The sequence below is a fragment of the Oryx dammah genome, unplaced genomic scaffold, assembly GCF_014754425.2.
Source record: "Oryx dammah isolate SB20612 unplaced genomic scaffold, SCBI_Odam_1.1 HiC_scaffold_2, whole genome shotgun sequence".
NCBI lineage: Eukaryota > Metazoa > Chordata > Mammalia > Artiodactyla > Bovidae > Oryx > Oryx dammah.
Window position 1 is genome coordinate 51,107,016 of NW_024070186.1, and position 8,976 is coordinate 51,115,991.

General features: G+C 40.6%; 1 protein-coding gene across 3 annotated transcripts in view; it reads right to left on the bottom strand.

Annotated features, from left to right (window-relative positions):
• Positions 1 to 7,808, bottom strand: part of SPTSSB (serine palmitoyltransferase small subunit B) — a 29,867-nt gene extending 22,059 nt beyond the window's left edge. For 2 of the 3 annotated variants that reach the window (XR_005722410.1, XR_005722411.1), the window contains exon 1: positions 7,005 to 7,808. The gene's annotated coding sequence lies outside the window, so the exon portion shown is untranslated. The remainder of the gene's footprint in view (positions 1 to 7,004) is intronic. The other variant, XM_040248091.1, reaches the window with a different exon arrangement.
• Positions 7,809 to 8,976: the final 1,168 nt, after the last annotated feature.

The window sequence follows — 8,976 nt, forward strand, 5'->3', positions numbered from 1 at the left end:
TCTGCAGCCTCAAGGAATAAAGAGTTGGTAATTGAAGTATCAGGGTTTGTTACAAATTCTTACTCTAATTTTTTTCTATCCATAAAATGACTCTAAGCTAGCTTTACTTAAAAATTACTCTTAAATGGATGAGTTAATAAAGGAGAATCAGTTTGCTCTTAGGAGAAGATAAAAAAAAAAAAAGAGAGAGAGAGAGAGAGAGATTCCCCTATGATTGGGGAAGAGGCCAAAAGAATTCTCTTTAATAACAGTAGAGGGAAACATTAAAATTACTAGGTTTCCACAGACAGTTACAAGTTGGCATTTCACCTTATTTAGAAGGTAATAAACACAGTATTTGAAGAAGTACTAAGATAATCCTGACTACAGATCTCACGCAAAAAAGATTATTAAACTTTCAAAAGAAACAAAAAAGATTATATAACACTCTTAGGTTTAGATAAGTCTTGACTTCAAATAAAATTTTTTCCCACTTTTCTTTCTTCTTCTGCATCAGTAAACACTCACTGATATTTATTGGGCATGACATCCTATGAGGCACAAGTATGTTCCAGAACAGGGATGAACTGGCATGTTGGCTGGTGGATGTGAGAGAAGCAGAGGTATTACTGCCCCAGAAAAATTGCTTTGGACATGCCATCTTGAGCACTTTCCCTTTTTAAATTTTCTTGTTCAATTTCTACTCATATTCATTTCCAAATTCTCCTTTTAATCTTTTCTGAGATCTTGAACCCAAAGTGATAACTTTAGCCCTAATGGACATCCTTTGATCTTATAATGGAGCCAAAAGGGCATATTTGGATAGCCAATGGTCACCAACGAAACCACCATTCTGTACTGGTAATAATAGTGGATATTTATTGAGCAACTTATGTCTCAGAATTTTATATGTATTACCTTAGTTCACTTAAACAACACTGTACCAGAGGTACTATTTCTATATCCATTTGACAAATGAGGAAACTGAGGCATTGAGAAACTTAAATATTGACCCAAAGTCTCACAGTTAATGTTGAGAACACACTCTTAACTACTATTCTTCCAGACTGCCTCTCTTGGCAGAGACCTCTGGTAAATCATCCATCCATCCGTCCCATCTAGTCAAATATTCAGTAAGCATGTACTAGGGATATATAAACTGTGAATAACACTGACATATTCTCTTCAGACCACTTTTTAGAGAGGAGGAGAGACAGTTACACAGGCATCCCATGCACTGAGATAGGTGCTATGACAGGGAAGTGGAGGGTACTCTGGGGCATGGAAGGAGGCTCTAATCTAAACTAGGAGCAAGTGTCAGGACAGGTAGGTCAGAAACTCTTGTCCTCATCATTGTGTGCTCTGACTACTTTGTAAGAAAGGGCATATGAGGTAACCCGAAAGAAAGGTCTTTGAAGCAAGGCCTGTGTTGTTCCCCCAGTACTTGACATATGGTGGCTGCTCAATTAAAATATATTTACTAAATAAATGAGAATTCTAACGCTCCATAACGACTCCATTACAACAGGAGGTTTTTGATTTATTTCTAACTTGACTCTTAAACACTTCTCATCCAAGCCTAAAATAAATGTTCCCTTTTGACTTAAAAAAATAATCAAGTCCCTGATCCCTTTTAAGCCATTTTCTAAAAGTCCTATTTCAGGCGAGCTGCCACACCCATTATATTTTACTAGAACAGTGTGTTCTCAGGTATCTTTTAAGTATCAAATATCAGATATCTCAGGTATCTTTAATCCTGAGGAGAGACTGTGGGTTGGTCTGGGAAAGCAGGTTGCTTTTTCCCTTTTCTCCAGTTGATCAGTGGGGTTCCTATGTTCTGTAGTTCTGAAAGATCTATTCTCCTTTCACCTTTCCAGAGAGGCCTGGAAATTTTTCTTCCACTCAAACTCTCCCGTACTCTCTTCACTCTTTCAAAAGGTGTTAACTTTGGGAAAGTGGTTCTTAATCATTGACCCCACAATCCTCTTACAGACTCTAAGAATCCAGGGCACAGCAAGAGAGAAAGGCCAGGAGAAACTGAAAGACCGGGCTAATGATTTTCCTTAACAAGAATTTTTGTTGTCATAAGGCGGTGTTTTATTTGGGTTGTAGTTCTCTAAAAAAGGCAAGAAGTTCTGTCTTCCTTGTGCTTGCTTGGAATGTTAGGGCTAATGTAATATTTTCTTTGGTGAAACAGCAGTAAATTCAAGGTAATAAAACAATGCTGACGGGAAGGGGAAATGAAGCTCCCGGGGGAAAAAAATTAACTTGGAGCAGGTAATCCTCATGGCCCATCCCATACATGATCTTTATATTATCTAATTACATAACTGTACTTCCTAGCCTGATGCCACAGTTTAAAATTGTAACTTGTTCCCTTCCCTGTTTAATTTTTCTCCAGAGCCCTTATCTCCTACTCATGCACTGTATAATTCACTTAAAATTACATATTTATATGACAGCCCCTCTGGAATGTTAAGTTTCTTAAGGGTAGGAATTTTGTCTGTTTTATTACTCACCCAGGGCCTAGAATTGTCCTGGTACAGAGTAGATGCACCATAAATATGTTGAATAAAAGAATCATTAATCCTGATCAAAGCAATATTAATAAATAATAACTACAATCAGATTTTTCATGGATTTAATTTATAGACATTTGGTTAGACATTTAAAACTATTTTATAGAAATCTGACAAAACATGACAATACGATCTCTATAAAACCTTCAATGGTCAAAAATTGCATGGAACTTCCCCATTTTCATCAGCATGGTATGCTCTTCTAAATAGATATATGGAAGGATAAGCTTGACCTGGTGAGAATGGAAAATCCTGAGGTTTCCTGATACAGGTGGATTTGCTTGAATCCCTAAAGCTAAGGGTATGCTTTGGCTCAGTGTGCTCATACCTGTTCCTGGCAACAAGTTCAGGTGTTAGTGACTACCCCTCTGAAACTCAGACTCACTGATTTTATCTTCCCATTTTTTAACAAAACATTTTCTCAATTCTATGGTTTTTAGCACAGGATCAGGTAGTTTATAGAAACTCAAAATATAGAAGTTGAGTAGAGGAGAATAATAATTATTGGGATCTTCTACATTTAAGATTGTTAAAACCACTAGAGATGCTTCCCAGCAGTGACATGTCAGTGTGCTCTGAGTACTTTCGTGGCTGCTCCAGCTCTTCCTTTCTCCTTAGGACTTCTACTTCTGAGCCATTCTAGTGTAAGTGAAACTGGGGTTGTCTAAGTGGCAGACAAGTACACTTGGGCTGAGATTCAGGTACCCTCCTTCCTTCTCTCACCCACTGTGGCTTCTCTCAACAACTGGCCTGAAGAACTGATAAAGGACTAGACTTATCTAGAAACAGGAGGAAGGACTGGCCTCACTGAACTTGTATTAATCTAATGAGTGCATGAGTTTAAAAAGTTAGGGTATTGCAAACCAGTTCTCTATAGGATTGCATTAAAGACATTTGACATTTCAAAACAGAGAAAAGCTTGGGCAGGTATGTTGCTGCTGCTGCTGCTAAGTCACTTCAGTCGTGTCCGACTCTCTGTGATCCCATAGACAGCAGTCCACCAGGCTCTCCTGAGCCTGGGATTCTCCAGGCAAGAACACTGGAGTGGGTTGCCATTTCCTTCTCCAAGGCTGAAAATCACATTTGTATCACGTGTATCACTCAATTATTTCATCTATTTCAATGTGGCCCTTAGGAAAGAGGTTCATGTAAACTATTGGTCTGGTGGTACATGAAGATTCATGAACTCCAAATTCTGAACCTATATATTCTTTTAATACCTTGTATAATTTATTAAAAACAGCTCAATAAAGATATATAATTCAAACATGATACAATTTACCTAAAGCACACAATTCAGTGGTTTTTAGTATACTCACAGTTATGCAACCATTACTAGTTAGTTTTAGACCATTTTTGTTAGCCCATAAAGACACCTTGTACCCTTTAGCAGTAACTCCCCATTCCTGCTCAACTTCACCCCTCCCCCCCTTCAGTCATACTTAACCACACACACAAAAAATCTGCTTTCTGTCTCTAGGTTTGCCTGTTGTGGACATATTATATATGGAATATACAATATATGGTCTTTCACTTAGTATAGTCTTAGATGTTCATCCATGTTATGGCACATATCTTTTCCTTTTCATTTCTGAATAATATTCCATTATTCCATTCCATATCACATTTTATCTATCCATTCACCAGTCAATGGATACTTTAGTTATGGTCTCTTTTTGTGTATTATAAGTAATGCTGTAGTGAACATCAGTGCACAAGTTCTTACATGGACCTAGATTTTCAATTCTCTTGGATAATACTTAGGAGTGAAATTATATGAGTTATATGGCTAGGCTATAATGGTAAATTTCATTTTTTTGAGGAATTCACAACCTGTCTTCCACAGCAATTCACTCATTTTATATTCTTACCAGCAATATAGGCTGGTTCTAATTTCTCCACTCCCTCTCCAACAATTGTTATTATCTTTCTTTTTGATTAGAGTCTTTTTGGTTGGTATAAAGTGGTATCATGTGTTTTTGATATTTATTTCCCTAATGGCTAATGATGGTAAGCACCTCTTCATTTGTTGATTGGTTGTTTACCCACCTTCTTTAGAGAAATACCTGAAGTCCCTTGCCCATTGTAAAATGGGTTAGTTCTATTTTAGTTGTTGAGTTTTTTCTCTTTTGCCTTAAGAATGGGGGATGATTGGAAGAAGAGAGCCTCAGACAGTTCACTTGCTCTTAACTAAAACAGAGCTTCTGCAACCCTGGTGGTGGATGAGATGCTGGTGGCCTATTTTCTCCGGACATAACGTAGCCCTCAACTGTGATCTAGGTTGAAAGTGAGCCCAGTGTTCTTGGCTGCACTCCCCCTCAGAGCAGAGCACCATCATGTCCAGGTGGAGTTGGTGAAGGAAGTGGGTTGTAGCTCAGAATCCAAGCTCTTGCTGTTCTTACTGAAACTTAATAGATTGTCTTTAACAAAGTTTTCTTCATTTGTTTTATTTCCTTAGGACAATTTCTAGAGACCAAATAGTTGTTTATGTACAATTTTCAACAGTAATTTTAAAGTTATTGTTGTTTTGCTTGAGAGGGTAGGTTCACAGAGTTCCTCATACCACCATACTGGAAGTTGAGTCCCATTTGGATAATTTTTAATGAAGATTTTCCATCTTGTATACTTGGTAGTAAAATAGTTTATGCTGACATAAAAGCCCAGTAGATATAGAATTACAAAGGACAGTTTTAATGTAAGTATTTGCAAATTTACAAACAGTGGATTAAGAAAGCTAATTGAAGTTGAGGATTGGTTGACTTTCAACTTTATATTCACTGCATTTCTAGAATGCCCATGAATTTGGCTGGCAAACCATTGTTAATTTGTTGTTATCAAATAGTTGTATAGAAATCTTTGGGTAATGAGGGTGATAGTACATTTCACATGTTTGCTGTTGCTCTAGTAATTGATGCGTAAAACCATCAACAGCCATTGAAACAATCATCAAAATGATGCCTGTTTTATGGACTTATGGATTCCAGGGGTGGAAGAGAGGGATTGGATGAATCGAGAGATTGGGACTGACATATATATATATATATATATATATATATATATATATATAACATCTTGCCTCTGAAATCCTATGGACAGAGGAGCCTGGTGGGTTGCAGTATATGGGATAGCAAAGAATCAGACACGACTGAGCAACTAAACAACAACTTATAAAATAGATAACACAGGTAGCACAGGGAACTCTACTCAGTGCTCTGTGGGGACCTAAATGGGAAGGAAATCCAGAAAAGAGGAGTTATAGCTGATTCACTTTGCTCTACAACAGAAACTAACACAACATTGTAAAACAACTATCATCCAATAAAAACCAATTAAAAAAAACAATAAAAAATGTCTTTTAAAAAGTATAGGAATAACTCAGAAGTGAAAATTAAGTTATTAAAACCTCATTAATTTTACACACTAATCTACCGAACTCACAAGCAAAAATACTCATGCATTTCTTAACATTTATTTAATTCAAAAGAACTACCAGACCACAAAGTAATATAGGAAAACAACTGCCCCAACTTTCTTGGTGCGTTTATTTGTAGTTTTAGGGCTAAAATTTAAAGTTAATAATTCTTCAAATTCTTTATTTGATCAAGGGCTGGGTTCATATGTTAATTGCCAATCAGTTGAATGTCATTTTAGTTGACACAGATCTAGAATCTCTGCTCATATCTAAAGTCTTTTCCATCCATTATGCCATATCCTCAACCCCCTTGTCAAAGTTATCTATATGTACTTTTCTCCTTGGGTTTAGAAGTCTAGTTACTTATAAGTGGTCACTTAATCATCTTAAAGAAAATACATACTGCTTAATTGGAGATGGAAATGGCAACCTACTCCAGCATGCTTGCCTGGAAAATCCCATGGACAGAGGAGCCTGGTGAGCTAGAGTCCAGGGGGTTGCAAAAGAGTCCGACAAGACTTGTCCACTAAAACAAACAGCAATACAGCTTAATAATCATGATAAAATGTTAAAATGTATCCCTTGTTGGAAATTCTTTACTTTGGGGGCAATTGACTTGTGTGTATTATTGCCTCAAGTAGCTTATGGGCAAAAAGTATTGTATAAAAACATGAAACAAGATAAACAAAATATTTAAGAATGAAATCAAGCAACACCCAATGACATTTCTCTGAATAGTGTTACTGCATTATACAAAGATAAAAAACAAAAGTAATTAACAAAGTAATTTTCTCTTCTTTTGGCTGGGAAAGTTTCAGTAGTAAAGTTTGGCTTCTGTTGACTGAAACATCTTAGTTTCTAACATAGTTAAAGGCAAATGGAAAAACCCATTCAATTCTTAAAATTTTTAGTGCAGTTAAATAATAAGCTGGTACATTGCTTTATGGCTCGGTATTATTATTCCTTCTAAAGACAGGAATTCTATCCTTTAAAAGCTACGTTACCGTTCAAGCATGTATTTGGAAGATGCTTACCTCCCGGTTGGGTTGGATCTCCTGCGGCTTAGGTGAGCACCAGTGCTTTGGCTCCTCCCCAACTGCTGCGAGCTTCCTACTGCGCTGGGCACCTCAAAGCTCCGGGAGTTAGGTGTTCGGCCCCGCCCTCTGCACTATTGCTAAAACTCCAATTCTGTCAGCCTGATTCCGGTGATTAATTATTGACGAAAGGAAAACACTCCCAGGCAAACTTGTGTCCAACCGGTCACTGCTCCCAGCGACTCCTTTCAGAAGGGAATGCCGGCTGCACCACTCCCCTCCCCCCTTGCCTATGGTCCCAACTTCCCACACGCTGCCACTCTCGGTCCCGGGCGATCAGGCTCGTCCTCGGAGGAATGCAGCCCAGCGACTTCTACATTTTTAAATTTGGTTTCCTGCAGCACGTTAGCACTTCTCTAGGGCCAGCCTCTCAGAAGGAGGCGCTTTCCGGAGGCTGGGGAAGCCGGGGCTCTGAGAGCAACGGAGGAGGCTCAGGCGTAGCTGTCACCTCCGGCTGCCGCAGTAAAACCCCGAGTCGCGGCGGGGATGGGGAGGAGGGGATGGGGAGGCGCCCTTTCCCTCGCTCGGGTTTCAGCGCCAACACTACCAGAGGGGCACGTACTTCGATGGTAGTGGTGGGAGCGGGCAAATAAATAGAAGGCGAAGGTGGGAGCTTTGGGGCTTTAGCCTAGGGAAAAGCGTACGCCCAGCATCTATCGATCTGCAGACTTCGGCAAGGGGGCAAAGCCGGGCGGATGCTGAGTGCTGCGGTCTGAAACTCGGCAGCAGGCTGCGAAGTGAACCCAGGGCTCCGGGCCGGGGTGGCAGCTGGCCCAGCAGGCATCCCACTGCATTCGTCTGTCAGAAACGGAAGAAAGCAGACTCTTTTAGCTTTGGCAGTTAATTTTGGTGCCTCTGAACGTGCAAAATGCCTCCCACCCTTCACTCCGTCCATCCTGCACCTCCCCTCCTCCCCGTAGCTGGGAGGTTAATGGTTGAAAGGCTGGATCCCATCGGGGAAACGGAAGGATCGTGCCCAGGGAAGAGAATTAATTTGGGCCTGGACTGCGGCAGGAAGGCAGTTTGGGGAGAGAGGGCTTGGAGGAGGCTGGGTGCCCACACACACCGCACAGGCTGCCGCGGCTCTAGCACCACCGAACCCAGCGCTCGTGCTCTCGGCGCTCAATTATCTTCCCCAGGAGGCGCGGGACCGTGAGGAGCATCTTTCCTGAAAACCCTCATGCCGAACACCGTAGTGCTTAGACAGAATGCCGCGATTGCTGGATGAGATCTCAGAGGCCCTTGAAGCTTCCAGCCCAAATATCTCCGTAGCTGAGACTATGCCCAAGACCTGGAGGAGTCCGGGGCGAAAGCGTCCTTTGATTGACGAGTCTTTGGGCAACAGCTGCCAGTCAACCCCCACAGCGTGAGGAAGAGACACCGTACTTGCTCGGTCTCACTGTGCTGAAGCGCGAATTTTAGCTGCGGGCAGGTTTCTGCTCCCTCCACAACGCGCTTCCAGTAGGTTCCAAGCTGCCTGCCTTTGCAACGAACGGAGAGACTCACACAATTGGGCGGGGGTTTCTCCAAGCAGGAGGAAGGTGTCCTCAAAGGAACCTGAAGGTGCTGGGACCAGGGAAGGGAACCAATAGAAAATGAGCACCTTGGAGTCTGTGTTGGCCGTTTTACATTTTGTTATCTTTTATCTTGTATCTAAATATTAGCAACCTCTGCTAATATTTTTTATTTATTAGTTTATGTTCACATTTCTTACCTCTTGGCTTCTCCTGACAAACCTCGTCAAGTTGGGAGCACAGGTATGACCATTCCCATTGAGAGATAAGGAAACAGAAACCTTGAGGAGTGACTTGTCCAAGGTCACCAAGCCATTTTGTGGTGGGATCAATACTATTTACACTCGTTTTTAGGTCTTATTATTTATTGTTTAGTTTTCTTATCAGATTTTGACAGC